This window comes from Acipenser ruthenus, chromosome 16 (genome assembly GCF_902713425.1).
Source record: "Acipenser ruthenus chromosome 16, fAciRut3.2 maternal haplotype, whole genome shotgun sequence".
In the NCBI taxonomy this organism is placed as follows: domain Eukaryota; kingdom Metazoa; phylum Chordata; class Actinopteri; order Acipenseriformes; family Acipenseridae; genus Acipenser; species Acipenser ruthenus.
In genome coordinates, this window is record NC_081204.1 from 8,592,552 (window position 1) to 8,613,497 (window position 20,946).

Below are 20,946 nucleotides of genomic sequence, written 5' to 3' on the forward strand. Positions count from 1 at the left end.
TCAATATATTTACAAAATACAGCAATACAAGATACAGCTGTAGTGTTGGTCTATTAATTTTTGAACACCATTTGTTTGCGCACCTTTTGGCAACAACTGTGTGACGTCAGTAGTACGGCTCGTGTCTGCAGTGGAAAAATAACCCAGGCTCTCCTTAACCGCACCGTGGGGGCTCGGTACGGCCCTGGCACAGCTCGGTTGTACAGTGGAAAAGAGGTAATATAGTATATTTGTGGGCCATAGTTATAATCTGATTAAAAACATCTGAACTACAGTGAGAAGTAACACCCAAATGCAACTGCATTCAAATCAACTGCCGAAACAAAACACACACACATTTCTTTTAAACCCTGACCTTTTAAAATGTAAGCCATTGTGTTTAATCTTTGTAATAACATACCCAAGATACAGAAGAACATGTTGGACTCAACATAAACAATTACAGGAATTAAGACAAGCTTGTGACATCCGTTTTGGTTCCCTTGGGTAATAATGTTTGACAATTACAATGAAATTGAAAACTTGAATAAAAATTTTAATCTAACCTATCGTAGATCCATTAGTCACACTGATAATCTGAAATCTTGCCCATTATCTTATCCTGGAAACCATACATTATATATATATTTTTTATTCTTCAGTCTTTGTTTTTTCAGCAGGTTCCTTATTTTCATTGTCCTCTGTAATCTTGTTGAAAGACAATGAAGTTCGTTTCAGAAAATAAACAGCTGCATGGAGCCCGCCAACATTCACCCAGACAGTGTGAGACTTTTGCCAAAGGTGTCCCATTGTAGACAGAGTCTAAGAGAAAACAGACATAACACTTATTGTTCACAAAATGAATACTGCTTAATATACTGTACTTTTCCATAGCTTTGCGTAATTTCATGTTTTTCCCCCAGTTAATCTATGGTAGCCAAGTCTACCTCTTCTCAAACACTACACCTTTACCTTTAATCTGCAGTTTATATAACCTTGCACATATGAAGTCATTACCTCAAATGTTATAAGGTTTTGAAATATCTCCAGCAGCTTTGCAAAATAAAAAAAGTGGCAAAGACCGATTTACATGATAATGAGTATATGAGAATACATCTAGTTTTGATTCTGAAAAATACCTGGTAATTTCAGTCTTGTATAATGCAGGGGGTGTTATGACTATGGGGGGAGTGTATACTACTATACTGTAATATGTTCAGTCAACCCTAGATGGGGATTCCCTATATTAGTCACCACTGATATGTACAACACTTTGCAAATAACAAGTTACCTTAGCAAAACATTTCTTGTCCTGAGTTAGCAGCACCGCCTTTCCTATCTCTGGTCTGCAGACACAGCCCATTTCCTTCAAACAAGAGGGATACAGGTCCCAGTTCTTCTTTCTAGAACCTATTCTTGAGTAACAAAAAACCCAAACAGGCTGTACTTGTATGCAATTTCCTTCACTGTTACTGAACCACAATTGGGAAACGTATTTAGAAAACAGTAATCCGTCGCATATCCGCCTGCCGTGGGACCAGAGTAAAGGCAGATATGTAAAAAGTTTTAAATACCATTATACACAGCTGTAACAATTATTATTGTAGCAACCCGGACACCTGGGGGCTCAGAAGACCCGCTGCTGTGGTTGTTATGTGTTGTACGCGTTGTGTGTATTGTTAAGTTTGTATGCATGCGAGTGTGTATGCGCAGCCGGGAGCGAATGGACTAATTAGATTGCACGACTGCGTGTGTGTGGTGGAGGAGCCGTTAAAGTGTGTGTGACAGTTTTTTGAGTGAGATACAGTACCTGCCTACAGTGTGAGATTGGAAGCCAGCTACAGTTGTTTCTGATTAATAAATTGAAGACTGAATGACACTCACCTTGTCAGCAACTTTATTGTTGGCACCACAAAGAAAAGGCACGGCGGTACATTATATTCACATAATTATTGTTTTGAGATTCAGCTTTTATTAGGGAGCTCCCCTAAATCCCTTGTTTAGAAAGATACAGGGTATTAAAACTTATGACAGGGTAGCCACCTATTGGTTATGCTGATACAATTACACCAAGTATATATTTACTGAAACAAAGTCGAATGATTATAGGTATACATACTGTATAATATAAACAAGTTAAAAAGGCAACTACAAACAATAATAAAACAATACTAAAGATGATTTTTGCTGCATGTGTCTACTATTTTGCATGATGAACAGAAACAATGGATGGCATTGCAATCAGTGCATCATGAGAAAACCAAACATTTAAATATATTAAAACAGTAGAATTATCTTTTGACATAACAGGCAATACAAGGTGCAACTAAAAAAATAAAACACACAAAAGCACTGGCATACCTTTTTCCAAATGGTATATTACTGTTACGATGATATCAGCAGAGCCAGTCCTGATAGGAAGTTTACATAGGTCCCATTGTATAGTGTCTATAGGAAGACCACAAGCTGTACTAGAAGGTAAAGGAAATACATTGTCAAAACCCTACAACGTGTTCAAAGTCAAAAAAGCTCAATACCACACAATTGAAATGCCAATCAAGCTTTTTCATACACATTTTGTTTTATTGTTAAAATATTCTGCAGCACACAGCCCCTTAGTTTTCTGCACCCTTTGAGCTTCCACACAACTTCAGGTACATAATAAAGTCATAAAATACCTGGAACAACTCAAAAAAAAAAGTTTCATAATAAAAATAAATGAAAAAAGTGAAGGTTTTAGGAAAGCTCTGGGATGGAAATAAGACTCCTACTGCATAGCAGTTTCAGCCATTCCAGGTTTTACTATGAGCTTAATTAGCTATAGTGTATAGGTAACAAGTTCAGGCGAGTCAATAAACTTGTAGTAAAACCAGGAATGGATCCAACTGCTATGCAATTGGAGTCTTTCCCATCCCTGCACCTGTAAGTACGACAAAGAATGTTAGACTCAGATTCACATAGTATGACGGAAACCACACTTCAAACAGTCACCTCAATTTCTTAATCTCAAAAGCAGAACCAGAAATAAAACAAAGTGCATTGTCTTACCTTCCTTTGTTATGCCTTTTATTGTGTATGTGATTGATGTTATTGATTGTCTGGTTTATCGCTAGTTCATTGTTATCCCCAGCCATGTAGTAAGAACATGGCCACTCCATAGCTCCCTAATAAAGAGATAATCAATTTAATAAATCACACATCAGTTTTAACTTAAATAAAATAAATTAAATTAAAACAAAAACATGCCATAGTGCAGATTTTTTTCATAACACTTTAAATATTAAAGATATTAAACCCTTTACTAAGCAATTTAAGAAACACTGGATAAATTTAAGTTTGTACTAGGAAAAAAAAAAACACTTTACATTAAATTATTCTTTCAGAATTCATGCAAGAATTTCATTTTGAATTAGCTAACAAATGTACAATTAGTAACACATTACCAAAATTAAAAATAAATAATCAGGTATAAAACAAACACTCATTTCAAAATAAGTGATTTGGCTTGGCAACAGGCGGTTGTCATTATAGACCCCTGTGATACCTTTTTTATCCAAACTGTAGTGGGTCATGCCATCACAGAATAGGAGGATTTGGAATCTCAATGAAAGTGAATGGAAGAAAGAAAGATTCCATTTGTAATATACAGCTGTATGCATTTAGCAGTCATTACATTTAGCTTATAAACAAACAGACACTGTAAATTAGTTCAAATTAATGGGACACAAAGAGAGTTTACTGTAGAAAGATAGATATTGGATAAAGTACAAATAAATCTTACTTCTAAAGGTATAGCTCCAGTTCCACACATAGGATCAATTATAATATCTGATGGCTGGGGTTTACAGAGCCTGTATTACAGAAAAAGATGTATTTTAATTATAAAAACTCTGTATGATTGTTGCTTAAGAATTTACAAGTTGTGAAATGGAAGAGGCTAACCACACTCTGGCTACAGTCCTTGTATTACGCAAGATTCCAGCAAAGCACCTGGCAATGTACCCAAATACAGACGTATAGCACCATCTATCTTGAGACCCACTGTAGGCTTATGGTCCAAACTACTGTGCACGAAACACAACCCATTATGACTAAAACTGGAGGGAAACAAAGACTGCATCATGTGTAACAAAATTGAACTCATCTGTATTTAGAAATGTCCTTTTATGGTTAAATACACTGACTAAACTGCAGCACACTAAATGAAAGTGTCAGGCAAATTAAGACAGTAATGAACATCTTCCATTATCTAAACATTTTCCAACTCCATTAAATAAAAGAACAAGTAAACACAAGAAAGTTCAAATGACTACGCCCGTGGTTCTTGAAACGTACCTCACATCGTTCGTTTCGCCCGAGACCCCTTCTCTTACCTGAGCATTCCATAAGCAAGCGTGGATCGCAGGGTGGTCGGTCCGAAGTGGGTGATATTTCTTTTGTGAAGACTCTCCTCAGTAAGTGCTATAGCAACCACTACCTCATTGTTATGAATGTTTAGCAAAACCTGAATGAAAGCACAATAAAAGCACAAAAAAATTGGAGTTATGCACTTTGAATAAACTCTTTAAACTGCAGTCATCTTTTAACACTTATAAGACATGCGCTGCCCTGTCAAAGCACCCCAGTAGTTTGGCAACATGACACAGCTATAACAGCATTGACTTGATTAAAGTCTGGAATATGTTGGACCGTGGACCATGTTCTACATTAGATACAGGAATGAGCCCTGGATTGATCATCTCAGTTGAACCTACTGAAGTTAAACTGATATTATGCAACTCAGAACCAGGCGCATCAGTGAGTGTTCAGGCAGTGTACACTTCTAACTGTTTGCACAGCTGGATCACCTGTATTACCGGTACAGTAATTTGCAAATAAAGAATGCCTTACACCTGACAATATAAAGAAAACATTCATACCTCAATGTCAAATTTAGTCATATCTGGCTTCCACAGGAAGAAGTCTTGGACAGCTCCTCCGAAGTCTCTTGCTGCTTCATTTGAGGTGAAGTTGTGTTTTTCACCTGCCCTGTTGCAGGTTACACGGAACTTGAGCAGCTTTGATGCCTCTTGTCCATCTGGCAAGTCACAATCATTCTCACGTGTGGCCGGTACATCTTCATCAGAGGCAGCGGTAGCTGTACCAGGCAATCTCCCTTCCTGAATTTGGAGGGTGTCACGAGATACACTCGGTGCTTCATCTTTATCTCCCCCATCACTACAACATTCTGTTTTTTTATTTGATTCCAGTGGAAGACCTTCCGGTGTTTTTGCCGATGTGTCTACAGTATCTGCACTGTGCTTTTCAGAATGAGGTTGTTCACTATAGTTTTCTGCATTGGCTTTTTTAGCATTTTCCTTGGGTGTAGATTTTTTATTAACAACTTTTCGCCACAATCTCTTTTTCTACAAAGAGTTGTTAATTTTCCACACCTCAAGCGGGTTCGACCACGGAAGCTTTTCAGCAAGCAGCTGGAAATCCTGTAATGTTTCTTCCTGTTATAAGTGAAAAATAAATAAATAAATAAATAAACTATATATATATTGTACAGTTGCTAGAAAAGGGAGTCATGTCATTATGATAGATTTATCTTACTAAGTTATATAAAAATGGTCTATCAGGATCTTCATGATCATTTAAAGTTCATTAATTTCAGATAAATTACATAGTGGCTTTATAATTGGGTCTGAGTTAGAGAACAGCAAACCGCAAAGCATGTGTTCTCCTTACTGTACCATATATACAACCAAACCTGTTACTGCAACACAAAACATTGCATCCACTTGGAAGCTTATAGCCACACATGTTTACAGATGTCAAGACTATGATGTAATAATACATCAAACAAAGCTTACCTTGGTGTCTTTAAACTGGTAATCTGAAAACTCCTGAATCACCACAAATAAATTATCCAACGACTTCAGGCAATGAACCTGTGCAAAAAAAAGAAGATATATTTAGAAAAATGTATAATATAACCAGAGTAAAAGTAATTATGACTATGCATAGCTGAGAAATAATATCTCGATAGATTCTCAAACTGAAATCATTAATTTAAATTTATGCTTTTATATATGCTGATTGTACATAAATACCAAGTGGAATGTTAAGAATCAGATTTGTAGAATGTTTAAAAAAGGTTCAATAAAACATAAAAGTATTTGGAAAATATAAAACATGTATTATTAGTTATGTCAAACAGATATACACTTAGTAATATGCAATCATAACGGCACAAAAAATCCATCATGATCAGGCACACACCTGTGGTAATTTTTGGAGTTTATTTCGAAGTATATTCTTCCACGGTCTTTGCTGATTGTAGATTGTGCGCACAGTTTTTCCTTCACTTCTTCTGCAGCGGTGTGCTCAAATCCAGTCGGCACAGTTGCCCCAATTTTAACAGTTACTGAGTCCCCGACAGGTTGGTCGTCTGAGTTTGTACCTGAGGTATCTACGACCAGTGCTTCACGGCCTGTCTCTCGGCTTTTCTGAGACAAGTGTCCACTGCATTCTTTATTTGCTTCTGACATGCTTCAAGTTTCCTAAAATAATAATAATAATAATAATAATAATAATAATAATAATAATAATAAAGCATGAAAGCGTCAAAGTTATAATACTAATAGTTTGCAAATAATCCACTCACCAAACAGATTACTTGTAATGAACTCTAATATAATATGAAGTCAGGGATAATGTCTGCGGGAGTTCCCCAAGTATATTGCTGCATTTACAGTATAGTATAGTATAGACAACTAGTGTATCCAACATGTTCATGTAGTTACTTATTGTTCGATTATTATTATTATTATTATTATTATTATTATTATTATTATTATTATGGTTAAATAACTGCAGTAGTTTGAAAAAAAAAAAAAAAAATTACTTTAGACCATGCTGTCACCCGATAAAGTCAGCGTGCCTTCTCAGCGCAGCTTCCTGGAGTGTGAAACAATTACTTCCGGTAATAACAACAAAAAATATATATACAGAGAATTACCATTATTATTTTAATGTTGGTGCATATGTAGAAATTACTTTATCGGTATTTATTGCTTTAAACACAAAGTTACTGATTAAAATTATATTTTTTCTTTTGTTTATACCGGAAGCAAGTGTTCTCTAGGCAGTATATGAAATAGAACGCTAGAGGGAGTACACGACCGCTTAATAATGTCGCAACAGGTTACCATGAAGTGTCCCACTCGGTGACTTTACTTTTTGGTTGGGACAGATGAAGGTGGTTTGTGATATCTAAAGCTTGAAAACTCAAAATCCACTGCAAATAACATCTGTGTATAAGGTCATTCTAACACCAAAAACAAAAAATAATAAAACTGGCATCTGAAACAGGTTGGATACATTCTACATTTCAAAGGTCATTTCTGCGTCTGAATCACAGTGTGTTGCATTTAATGCAAGGCTGTCTTCAAGTGTAATCTCTAATTGTCCCATATCCATGGTCATTTATATCTAAATGTCTTTTTAGATCAGTAGTAATATATTTTTTGAAACATTTCAAATACATACAGTACCATGCAAGGTTATCAGGTTTTCTGAAATGGTTTATCATAAATGGAGTCCAAACAGTGCTATCTAGTGCAGGTTTTAATTATACATTCACACATTCCACCATGCTGTTTTTGTTTTGTTTTGTTTTGTTTTGTTTTGTTGTTCTATCAAGGAACCTAGCACAAAGTTCAGAGTTTATCCCAGCTCGTTTCTCCACATGAAAGTACATTCATCTATTAAACATTCACTAAGAGCAGTCTCCTGCATTAGGGATTGCACTGGGAGGATAAGAACCAGGAATCTAAGCTTAAGGTTCAGCCAGAGCTGTAATGCGTGTCCTGAAAGAGCATGGGTTTCTGGAGCAGAAGTAATGGAAGATTGAACTAGAAAGTCACCTGCATGTTTGGTTGCAGTGTTTACATTACTTGTTCTACCCAATAATGGGGAACTGTGCAAGTATTCTTTATAAATCATTATATAATTAATGCAGAAATCACATTTTCACCCAGCACTATTCATATGTGCTTTGTTCATGTATATTACACAATGTGTCAATGAATGGACAACTGAGCTAAAAACTGGTATTAATCACTGATAACCTGCCTCATCACCAGAACCTGCAAATAATATCCCCATGTACCATTAGGAGAACAAATGGGATGTTTGAGAAGTTGCCCTGCCATAACTTTGAAAAAGAAACATATATGTATTATAAAATTGATACATGCTGTAGATAGGAAACTTAACAAGCTACAAGTGACTGAAGGGGATATGCAGCCAGCTTGTTTCTCAAACCAGTGGTCTTATTGACCAACGTACCCATGAAGACAGTCTCCCAGTTGTCCTGGAATGGAAACATTTGCAGAATGGGCTTCAGTACAAGGTCTCAAATTCTTTAGCTATTCAGGTGTAATGAAACCTTATTCCACTAGAATGCCTGGGACACATGCTTGGATCATCTGAGTTCTGGTGCATTACCCTGTACAGTCACAGGTGTTTTTAAGAGGGTTTCATGTATATCAAAAAGCCCTAGGCTACCTTCATCTAACAATACGAGGGAGTGTAACAAAGCACACAGACCTGTCAGTTCAACTAAAAATGTGTAAATATCTTTAAATAAATGAATAATTATTATTTATTTAAAAAAATATGTATATCTGGAGTCTGATTAAATGAATTGGAACGATCTGATTTTTAATCCATTGCAGAGAAAGACAACCCCGCTCATCCTTCAGTATGTGGTCATTATAATAAGGTAATATGCAGCAGAACAAACAGCTAATTTTAGTTACAAATGTAACAAGCTCATGTTTAATAAATGTGACAGGCAGAAAATAATTATTCATCTAAATAGGAAAATGAACAAACATACTAAGTAACCTGATTACACCATCGATTTACTGAAGGCATATAAAAAAAAATAATAATCATAGCGCAATAAAATTGAAACTATGGCATTATAACATTTTTATGTAAAGAAAATCCTACTCATCCAGCCCACAGGCTTCTTTTGGAAGATTACAATATAATTCATGTAAAATATTGCTTGAAGGGCCACGTGCTGCACTCCACAAGGCTGACTCAATTGAGCAGGCAGGATGAAGTGCACGGTTTGATTAGCTATTAGAACACATTTCAAAGACTTAATTATGATCTATAGTGAAACTTCTTGTTGTTGTTTCATATAATAAAACAGTAAACCAACCCTTTTTTTAACACAATCAAAGTAATGCAGCCATAAGTGTACTCTGGCAATTAGAAAATTTGGCTAAATTAGAGTTTTGCAAATCAAACCTTGACAGTTATAGGAACTTCATTAACATGTCCGTTTTTAAACTTTGCAAACTCATGATTCACTAAGCCAGGATTTAAACCTTTTCATTTCCAATAAAGCAAATTGGAATAGATTATGAGAGATTTCCAAGAATTCCGCTGGTTTTTTACAACCAAGTCGTTTTTCATTACTGAAGAATCAAACCAGACCTAGGGTTCTGTCCCCTGTCATGGTGTTCCAAAATCCTGTGATTTTAACTAATTCAAAGGAAGAGATGACTACTCATTAAAGACAATATTATAAACATGTAGAAGCTGGCCATGTTCCCCTTAGGGTGCCAGTCTAAAGTTCAAAGAAAGGGAACATCTGAGTGTTAATGCTTACTTAAGTGTGCCAGGTTAATGGGTACCAATATTGAGAAAGCACCCTCAAATGTTGGTCATGTATATGGAAGGTTCTGTATCCTGATGGAGAGACGTTTTGTCACATACAAGTACATGAGCAATAATAACCCCTCAATGAGGAGGTTTTAAGTTGCTATGGTGCTCCTGGCACCAACCAATCGTTGCTTGCTGGTACTAAATGCTTTTGGTGTCTAGTATACAATGAATTAGGTTCTTGTACATTATTTGAACTCTTGTTTGTAGTGAAAGTACCCTACGGGGGCTCTATCTGAATATCTAGGCATTGCATTTGTAGGGCTTGCTTGAACCACAGTCTGTGAGCCAAATGTATAAAATAACAGAAAACAGACTGACATTAGCATATTGTAGTCCCACCTGCTAAATACTGGCCATGATATCAGTATACACTAAAGGTTATATAATAACTGACTCACTGTACTAAAGCAGAAAGTTACTGGACTAAGTAAAGCAATCGTTTTTAATTCATTAAAGCACAGGCGGCAAAATCATATGCAACTAGTAGATAAATGATTCTGTTTTGAAAATAATATATTGTATACAATTAGTTTTGCTGGTAGATTTTTGTTGTTGTCATGTGTGGTTTTGGCTTCCTAAAAAGCCACGTCAATGAGGGCAACTTTACCACCTTTGTAAGGTCTACGGTTGAACTGCGTACCACCTGCAACCTGCTTCCTTATTGATTTCCTAAAGAAGGCAATACGGTGTCAACACAGTTTTATGGTTTGTCTGAAAATCCACAGCAATCTCACTGTCATCTATAGAGTTGACATGACATACTCTATACTGTTTACAATAGGGCTTATAGTAGGGCTTTCATGTGTACAAAGAGATAAGAGTCTTCAGAATGGATCCAATCTGAGACCGCAAGGTTTGTATAATTAAGCACTATTGTCTTCATGTACACGTGACATGCCCTCCAGTTACAGCTGTTCTTTAACAAGTGCCATAGCTTTCCTTACATACGATTCTGGACCTTTTAAAAAATGCAGGTTGTGCTGCTTCTGTGCTGGGTGTGACTTGATGAGTCATTCTGTGGCAGTGCCAGTGAACTGTGTCTGTAGCAGGATTTGAAACACCAATAAAAGTGAATGGCAGATCTATAGCACTTACACAAGGAAAGATTATATACTGCAGATCCCAAGGCCCTTTCAGTACATCCTCAAAGCTGGTTGGGAGAAAACTCCTAAAGCCAATTTGTTTTAAAGGGGAAAAAAAGCTCAACCTTTTTTGGTCACATGACTTGTATCTGGAGTCCAGATGGGAATGGTTGTTGCTCTCAGCTGAAACGGTCCTTTGAGCTGCCAGTGTGCTCTGTAACCCATGACCTACACTCCCTCGTGTTTATTCTGAAACCCTGGCGGCCGCTCATGCCAATGGCTGCCAGACACCACACATGTGCTCTGACTCTTGACTTGACTTCACGCTCGTACAGAAACCCTTATCGGACTTGCTTATTTGACTCTCTATCTCTCGCTCACTCTCTCTGAAGTTCCTTCTGTGTTTAATGGCTGCTGTTATGTTTATAATTACGAAAACAGCTAGAGCTAGCCAGAGTTATAAATTATTTTTGGCAGGGACATGAGTTCACAAAGTATTATTTTCTGCCAAAAGAAACTGCTGTCCTGCTGTCATTTTGGGGGCACTGGTGTTTTTATTTTCCACAAAACACAATGATCTCCCTTACACTGTATTTAACATACTGTACTGTATTCATTTATATTATAAACACCATACGCTGTTAGTATATGGAAGTATATAATACATACAATATTACTACTATTAAAGTTCTGGCTTAATACTGAGTTCAAAGCCGGGTACTACAGTCCTTGATCAAGTGTGGTCATTTTAATAAACTGTTCTGCTTTTCATAAGCATTAACACCTTTCTTGCCAGTCCCTCGTAATTTCCACAGCACCATAGATGCACTTCCTGTGCAGTACTGGGGTGCCATCTGACACCATTTAAAGGGGTTTTAAGTTTCATGCGGGGTCGTAATACCTGGTGCATAAATTAGAATCCTGCTGCAACAAGAAGTCTGTATGTAAAGAGTAGAGAAATAACACTGGTTTACTGTTTTAGACCCAACCAATTGCACTCTGCAGTGGGGAAGCTTGGAGCTGGATTTTGAAATACTGTAGTCTGTAGCCTATTTGAAACAAAAGCTGTACTGCTAATGGTATGTAATGCCTTGAAGGGTATAGCTGTCTTCATTATCTAGGTGGTATCTGTTTAATGCAATGCACAACACTGAACTGGCTTTGAAAGATTCACAGATTTATTTTAATAATAGTGTGACATCTTTGATTCATTCTATCTTGTCTCACGAATATGGTGAGGGAAATGCTGTGAAGCTTTACCATTCTTAGAGAAATGGGTCACTGCTTTAAACAACATGTCATTTATCATCTAGAATCCCACTCCAAGTAAGAACACTATACATTTTCCAAGACTTGAGTTTAACTGTAGAAAACAGCAATCCAATTGCCCACTTTTTTGTCAACTGTATAAACTTCCTGGCCACACATATTGCAACAGAGCCAATCAATGCTGTTTTGGGTTTATTCAATTGCCGCTTCTGTTGTTCTGCTTCAGCCTCCTCCAGAAGTTCTGAAGAGGTGTTCCAACTCAATGTCACGTTCGTTGCCAAGGGTTATGGTTGCAAACAATCATTTTATGTCCACACTGAACACTGCCCATGGCCCCCCTCCTTCTTCAAAAAGACTGCCAGCAGAGACAATATAATACACCCGTCACTGATCAAGAAGTCACAATGTCACGTCAGGTGATCTTAGGTGAATCGAACAGTCAAGCATTGTTTAGACTATTTCTTTTAAATGTAAATATTTAGATTAATGTAGATGTAGCTGACAGGATAATAACAAAGTACTATTGTTCATTTCCATATTTTCAAGTTTTAAAAGAAACACAGGATATAACAAACATGCTATTTCATTCTAAAAGACAAATAAGCATGTAAATAAAACTGCTACTATTAATAGTGAATATAATTGCTTTTATATAGTAATCATAACTTTATTAGGTCTGAGCATTCTACTAATAGGCATGAATAGTCTCGGAAATGTTTAGCTGAGGAGCTGTTTCAGGATTCTTCTTGTTATTATTATTTATCAATACCGCTCAGAACTTTAGCTCTCAGCCTAGCAGCTCATTAGCCTATGCCTGAAGGTTCAATCATCCCTTCCAACACTGCTGTATGTCAGGGAGAAATGGAGTTGGTCCTGGGACAGAGCATCTGGCTTTATTGTTCTTCTGTTACCCTCCCCTGTCCTCTTCAACACTGAAGGATCAACCACAGCCTACATGGCACAGTCTCAGGTGGTTCTCTCCTTTACAAAGGTTAGCTTAAAAGTGATTAATATGACTAAGCAAAATAATTTACTTCTTTTAGATTTCTGTCTTGGAACAGATAAATGCTAAAAGATTCAAAGTTCAATGATGAGACAAATTACTAATAAATAAAATAGATACGATTTGAAAGGGCTAGTTGTCGCAGCAGGCTAATTTTCCCCGAGGCCTGGCTTTGCAAAAAAAAAACTAAAACAAATTCTACAAACAGCATGGAATGATTACTTTGAATAAAACTTTAAGGGAAAATCTGGACATTTGCAGTAAAGTGTGTTTTTCACAATGGTTCATTCCGAGAGGCCTTCCAGAAGCACTCCAGTGCCTACTATCAATATCAGCTCTCTGTCAAAGTATGTTACTAGTAAGCTGACTGACTGAAACTGGCTTGCAACAGGGAGTTTTAGCATTTTATTGTTAAATAATTTAATTTCCATATTGAATAAATCAGTCATGTGAGGGACATTAGAAGTGTGTTTTCTTTTAATGAAGCTACTGTTGCTGAAGAGCTTCCCAATCTAAGCATATGGTTATTTTAGTGAATAGTCTCAGCAGTAAAGGGCTGTAGAGCAGTAAGTTAATGTACCTGTTCTGGAAGGTAGAATTGCAGGCAGTTACTGCATTTCCAAGATGACTTGTAATGTTCCTTTGATATAATTGGAAAAATTAAATCATAAACTGAGCCCACTTTATTGCAACATTAAATTATCCATTCCCCACATGCTGCATCTGAAATCCAGATGTGAGACCTTTTTTTTTTTTTAAGTTCTACTGCTATGAACCAGGAACTATTAAAATTGCTGAATGACTTTTGCATACATAGATTTTCATCAAGCTGTTTGGTTATTTTAAATGCAAAAACAAATAAAGGTCTGTAATTATAAAATTTGTTTAGCTCTTAAACTTGTATATATTTTGTAACCATGCTTTAAACCTGTAATTATTTTTTCTTCGGTTTTCATAAATCATAATCATCTTTTCATTCATCGAAGTCTGGTTTTAAATTAAAACCAAAATACAATAGAATTTGTTAAGCAAGGGTAGGTCTTGATATTCTGCTCATTCAATTTGCAGCCCTATTACAACTAAAGTAAATAGCCTTTATGAATGTATTTTCCAAATGTTCAAAACCTGTATACACTGGAGCATCTCCTGTGCTTTACCATAGACCACAGCCCATAAATAGTTCTCTGTCCCTTCTGGTCAAACACAATTCCAAGAACACAAGGGTTGGGTCAGAATGCATCACATTGCTCCACTAATAGATTTTCTAAATGTTAAGACTGCTGGGGATTTAAGCCGGAATATGCATCAGTTCTTGGCTGAATAAATATCTTCCACAACTGGTGAAGGGTTTTCACGAAAATGAAACTTCATTAAATAAACAGAGAGAGCATGTGGATTCATTTTTACTTTGATTCAATATCGATGATGTGTTAATCGAATCAAAATATAAGTCACCTCACATTTGCTTTGTTTTTTGCATACATTTATGTTTTCCTAAAATGCTTTTTCCCAGCTTACAGTTAATTGAATCAGGCCCTATGATGTACTAGACTCACTAAGCTTTTGCACAAAAAATTAACAAAAACTGCATGTTACAAGACTATCTATAACTATTAAATGCTTAAATTCTCCTGAATTTCTTAAATTTTACAAACTGAGTACGAAACGGCTGTACTGTTTCTGATTTCAAAATAAATAATGTGTTAAAAACTGCTTTAGTTAATTTATTATATGGTGTAGTAAAAAAAAATACTTGTAATCAAAATCCCTACAGTTTCTTTAAAATACTTTAGGATAGCTTTTTGTCAGATTTAATGTGAGCTGCAGAGAATCCTCTGAAGTCACGTGCATCTTCCATTCCATGTGGCAAAGGCTTTCTTAGTGAATGGAATGAGTTTCATATCCACGTTACTGACATTAACTGGAGAGATTAAACATTGCTGGAAAGTGTGTGAGTATATGCGTGTCTTTGCATCATTAGGAAAATATTTAGGAATATGTATTAAAATATCTTCAGAACAATTGTCCCTGCTCCAGCTGTATCAGGTGTTACTGATTTGCCATTGAATATTACAAATGTAAAAGCTCCTGATGTTGACACATGCTCATTTTTAAATTTGTTCCAGCTGACCTGGTCCAAGGTTCCCTGCCTGAAAATGTTATTAACAAGGCAAACACACATTCCAGAAGCACGCACAGCAGCCAGGGTCACTACACTGTTAGCTTGGGGGTGCTGAGCATCATTATAGAGGGTGGCACACAGACCATTATATTGTCAACAAGTTTTGACCTCAGGTTCTATCTGTAGCTCTTGAGAATAAATGTAAAATATAGTACATTGTCACAGTAAATCTTTTTTTTTTTTTTACATCACTGTCTTTATTGTTTTTTTTTTATTATTATTATTTTTTAGATGAGTTAGCCATTGTTTATGTAATTATTCCACAAATGAAAGCTGTTTTACAAGGACAAAAGACAAGCTCATGTTGCTGAAATTGTTAACACATCTTGTGAACCCTTGAGGCACTGAGTGCTGTGCTGGCTGTGTGTTATGTATAGTATGCTGTTAATTGAAAGTCTATATACTGTACCTTATCGTCATTTTGTAGACATCAATACAAAAGGGGGGCTTGGGTGTTTCAATATATATATATATATATATATATATATATATATATATATATATATATATATATATATATATATATATATTATCTGCCCCCTATTTTACTGCATTTAATCCTGTACTTCAGAGTAATGTAATCTGGCAAGTGTTTAATCTGTAGTATTTTGTAGTTAATCATATCTTGATGTAACTATCACTGTCACTGTTATCTGCTGTAGTATTGAATTATATTTTGTCACACTTGTACTTGCTTGAACCAAAGTCATTGTATTTATCTTGCTCTTATTGTATTACTTGTACTGTAACACTTGAAATGTATTTGCTTACGATTGTAAGTCGATTGTAACCAGAGGTCATGCTAGGTATTCAAACCTTTGCCCTCACTGCTCACAACTCTTAGCTCTAACCACTGGTCCCTGCAGTCTCCATGTCCATGTCTTCATTTTAAACTCCCGACTGAGGAAATTATACCATTTTTTTACTTAGCATCACATTGGGAAAAAGGGAGGGAAAAAGACACCTGTAAACTTGCCCGTATGATATGCAAAGTTCCTGTCGAGACCACTTAATGTCCTTACTTTTAATAAATACAACCTGTGTTTTAGCACCCATGTCATGTCAAAACACACTCTGACAGTCTCTGCCCTTCCTACAATCCATAGATCTTTCTAAACATTTAAAGCAAAGTTTGTTCCACTTTATTTTAAATATCACTAAGTATTACTAAATTTAGCACTAATGAGTGTTGCGGAAAATTACGGAAGAAAATAAAACGCAAAATAAGTATTAAGTAATAATTACACGTCAACAACCAAAACCAAAATATATTTGGCTTCCCTGTTGATTTAAAAATCTTTTTTTTTTTTCTCATAATCCGCCTCCATTGAACTCTTTTTCTTTGGCTGTAAGGGTGCAGACTGAACCCTTGCTTCTAGCATTCTTTTCACTGTGTATGTATTTGGTGCTAAGTTAGCTGGCTCACACTGAGGCCTTAAGAATGAATTACTGAGAATCAGGACAATGAAGCTTTGTGCCTTAAAAACTGAAGTCATAGTTTCCCAGGCTTTTTTTTCCCTGAGATGCCTAGCAATGAGGGGAGAAGGAGGTGGGCTTCACTGACTTTTTGTTGTAAACAAAAAAGGGAAAGCCTTCAAAGTGCCTCAGAGGGTACCTTGAGGCCTACATGCAGGCTACAGCATATTCAGCACAGATACTTTCTATCACAGGTGGATTCAAGTGATAGTGCCCCATTCCAAGAAACCACAATCATGATAATAGACATGGTTTGTTAAATAAACTGTGGAATATTTCCAACTGGGTATATAGTGGTGTAATACACAAATATGGCAAACAATGTTTGGATCACAGTTGTAAACCACTTATGTGACTATGTGCCTCAAGGAGTCATGGATTTAGGGAGATATTGTGCAGTAAAAGTCTCTCAGTAACCTGAACTAAGCAGCCTCCTATGACCAACCTTAAGCTGTCACAAATATTGATTCACTTTGGTGACCAGTTATTCAGGTTTCCTTGAATTAGATAAAGGTAAATAGTGGAAAAAGATACGGTACGAAAGCACGGACATAACAGAAAATGTATTTGCAAATCTGATAAAGTATCTCTCTGGCTCTGTGTGTGTGTGTGATCTGAAGAAATAAAGTAGACTCTTTTCTCCTTTACTCAAAAACTATTACTGTAAATCTAAATTGTTTGCTTTGCTATTGATATTTTCACAAATACCGATCCAGACACAGGACATGAAATGAAACACATAAAAATGACAAGGAAGTCATTGTTCTAAAATACTATAGATTTATTACTGCACCATATTTATTTGTTTATTTATTATTAACAGAAGAACAGCCAACAGCCACACATTTCAGGAACTTGTTTTTTCCAAATTCCATCATTTCATGCCTCAGGCAAACATTTCTGATGCAGAAAAGGCTGCCCAGTGACTGTACAGTTATAAAAAGGAGTAGCCTAAGCCCGTTTTATATAGAGTGTCTCCCTAGGAACTATAGATGCCACATGACAGAAGGCATTTCATATGAAAGTGAATGATGTTAAATTGGAGCAGCACTGTTTCAAATAGATTGTATTTATGTCACAATGATTTCACAATAGTTACTCATTCTGGATCTACTGACTGTGTATATTGATACCTAAAGTGAGTATCTTTTTACACTAGACTGATTATACAATGAGGGCAAAGTTATGGTTGCATTATTCGTGAATTGAGAATTTTGGTGCAAACCAAAGTTTTTAACCTACTGTATACATTTTAGTCAACTTCCCCTGTGGCCTTTAACTTATCGTTGGTGGTCTGTGCTTGCTGGTAGAGACCTCCTTGCTGTGCTTTAATGCTTAATCAAATACTGTATGGTCTGTGATGAATTAAACATGGTCGTCTTTGGTTGTAAAAGTAGCTCTTACAATCACAAGATAATTGAGTGAGCACATGTTTTACACATGCCTGTAAAGCAGTTCTGCATTTCTAGAAAAGCACAATGAACTACACCCACATTTTAACGCATATCACTTTAAATGACTTAAGGGGATCATTTTTTGTTCTGAATACAGGAAAACAGGTAGCAGCCTGTTTGAGGCTGGCTTGCATAACCTTAAATATGCTGCTTATATTATCTTGTGCTGCATCAGCATCTGGAAACCACACCTAGGGCAGTGTTTAATTATTTTGAAGGAAATCACAGTGTGACCCACAATTATCAGTGACTGCCTGCTCCAAAACACAATTAATACCCAGATTTCAAGTGCAAAAGAACTCCCAACACTGAAGTTTGAAATAGCATGAATGCACGGTTCCAGAAACAATTCTGAAAGATAAACATGTGGTTTTGCAGAAGATCTAGAGAATAATAGCTGTCAGGAAAGGTAATGGAGGAATAATTAACTGAGGCAATCTGATGGAGGAATACCAAAAAGGTGACAATGTGAATTACATAGTAGAGAGCTAAATCTAAGGATGCATTTTTGTAAAGTGTATTTAAGGGTTACTGGCATTGAAGTTATGTATTTACTTGCCTCTGTTTGTCTGAAATAATCATTGTAGTCCACTGAAAGAGTCAGGTTTGAGTGTTTTTAAAGTAAGCAGTGCTTTTTTCCCCCCTGTAGTTCTATACTGTAGTGTCATATTTTCTGTTATTACGTAATAACAACACAGATGAGCTCCATAGAAAAACATGGAAGAGTAGTGTCCGGTTGTTGTATAGTAATTGGCAATTCAATCACCATAAGGAGCAAGCCAGCAACTGCAATTGGCCGAGGGACTATATGTGAACCATGTAAAGCCAGAAAAATGGGGTACTGCACAGCTGTTGTTCATCCATATCTTTAAACACTCTATTTTAAGATATACAGAGTAACTACAGAGAAATTCTTAGACATACCAACAGTCAAGTACAGTCTCCTCATATATACTCAAATGGTCATCTCCAAAGAGTAATGTCACCTAGCCCTGGTTATTGAATTCATAGATAAACTCGCAGACCTACAGTGTTGCCTACACTGGCCCATGATTTACAGTTGAGTCTGGAAGGGCTGCAGCAGATGAAGCCAGGCTTGATGGACAGCAGATACTATTTGCCCTGCATACAAGCCCATTAAATTCACAGTTGAGTGCTTGGAGGGCTGATCACACACAATGTGTGTACCAACACCATCTTCTACACTGAAAGACCACTGGCCATGCATATCAAGTATATCTGAAATTACTCTGTGTCCAAACTCATTAATGCAGAAGGTCAGACATGAACAGGCAAGGGAATTTTCTTTTTTTGAAGATTTGCTTTAAGCAAACATTACGTCTGCTTCCAGAGCTGCAATGGAGGCCACTGCCATGGAAGTAATGTGTATTAGCATTGCTGGAGTGGTGAGGTTGCTATAGTTACAGTTTGGACAGAGTTTACTGTGTTCTTTAACCATTTATAACACTGGAAGAGTCTCATTAACAAACTTTGTATTTCTCTTCAGTGTACAGGGATTATAAAAATATACAGTAGTGTACAAATGTATTAGAACACCTCAGGATTGGTCATTTATATCCTAACCAGCATGAAAACAGCTGGCTGTAATTTCTGGTCACTAATCAGTTATATAGAAACAATAGGTACCCATGTGTGAAAATGTTAGACCAGTTTGGTCTTTAATTAGACATGTATGCACAACAAATCAAAACAACAGAAGCAATTGTGCGTTCTAACAAATAAATAAAAATACATTTTAAACAGGATTAGCTGTTTCCATGCCCAATCAAAGAGGTAGAGTGGCCTAATAACCTGAGGTGTTTAAAATGGAACTGATGAAAGATTACATGGCTGTACATGCTTTAGCAATAAACTGAAAAATGTATTTGTATCAATCATATTTGGTATATGTATGTGCAGGTATGATTTAACTTGTGCACATAGATATTGGTAAGTGATTATTCTTTTTCATGTGTTTAGATTCGATTTTGTTTAGGGCACAATATATATTACAGTATGGCAAGATTTGTGAATCTACCAACATTTATTAACCCTGTTTTGTAACAAAAAAGTGCCTTAATTGTTGTCCTTTCCCTTTTCTTTGACATAATCTAAACTGTCTGACTGGCACAACCCTGCATGGGTTTAGCTATCACAATGTAGGAACCAATATGACTGTGAGCATGAAGGTATCTTCATGATCACCTGTTGGCTATTACTTGCTTATGAACGTCAGGTGTACCTGTTAAAAGCACACTATTTATAATGCATGTAGTATATAAAAAGAAGTTCAATAAATGCAGGCTATTTTCGGCAGCCCCATCTGGGAAGTTCAGACCCCATCTGGGGAGGCTAAACCACTCCAGCAGCCCCTGTCAAATAAGATCTGTTAATGCCCTACTTTGCCTTTTTAGTTTTGTTAAACCATCATGTTTTAAAATAGGTTTTACAATCAGCACACACATGTACACGCCACGTGGAAAAGGTATTACATAAGGCCAAATCCTGCAACCAGTCTACCTATTTACATGGAGTGCAGGTTTACATTAATCATGTAGCATGTTGTAATTTGCCAGATTGCTGGACATAAAATCGAAACGTAATGTTGCACACAATACATTTTAACCAGAATAGCTGGTTGGTGTCGTCCACTCCCCTATGTTTTTATTTTGAACTGTCCTTCACCTGTTTGTGTAGTACACACAACTAACTTCGTTCGCTCCTTTGCAGTTGGTGCCTGAGTACGCCAGTGGCTACAATGTGTCTGTGATT

At 36.4% G+C, this 20,946-nt stretch overlaps 1 pseudogene; it reads right to left on the reverse strand.

Annotated features, from left to right (window-relative positions):
• Positions 1-356: 356 nt before the first annotated feature.
• On the reverse strand, positions 357-6,852 carry LOC117412403 (tRNA (guanine(6)-N2)-methyltransferase THUMP3-like; annotated as a pseudogene).
• Positions 6,853-20,946: the final 14,094 nt, after the last annotated feature.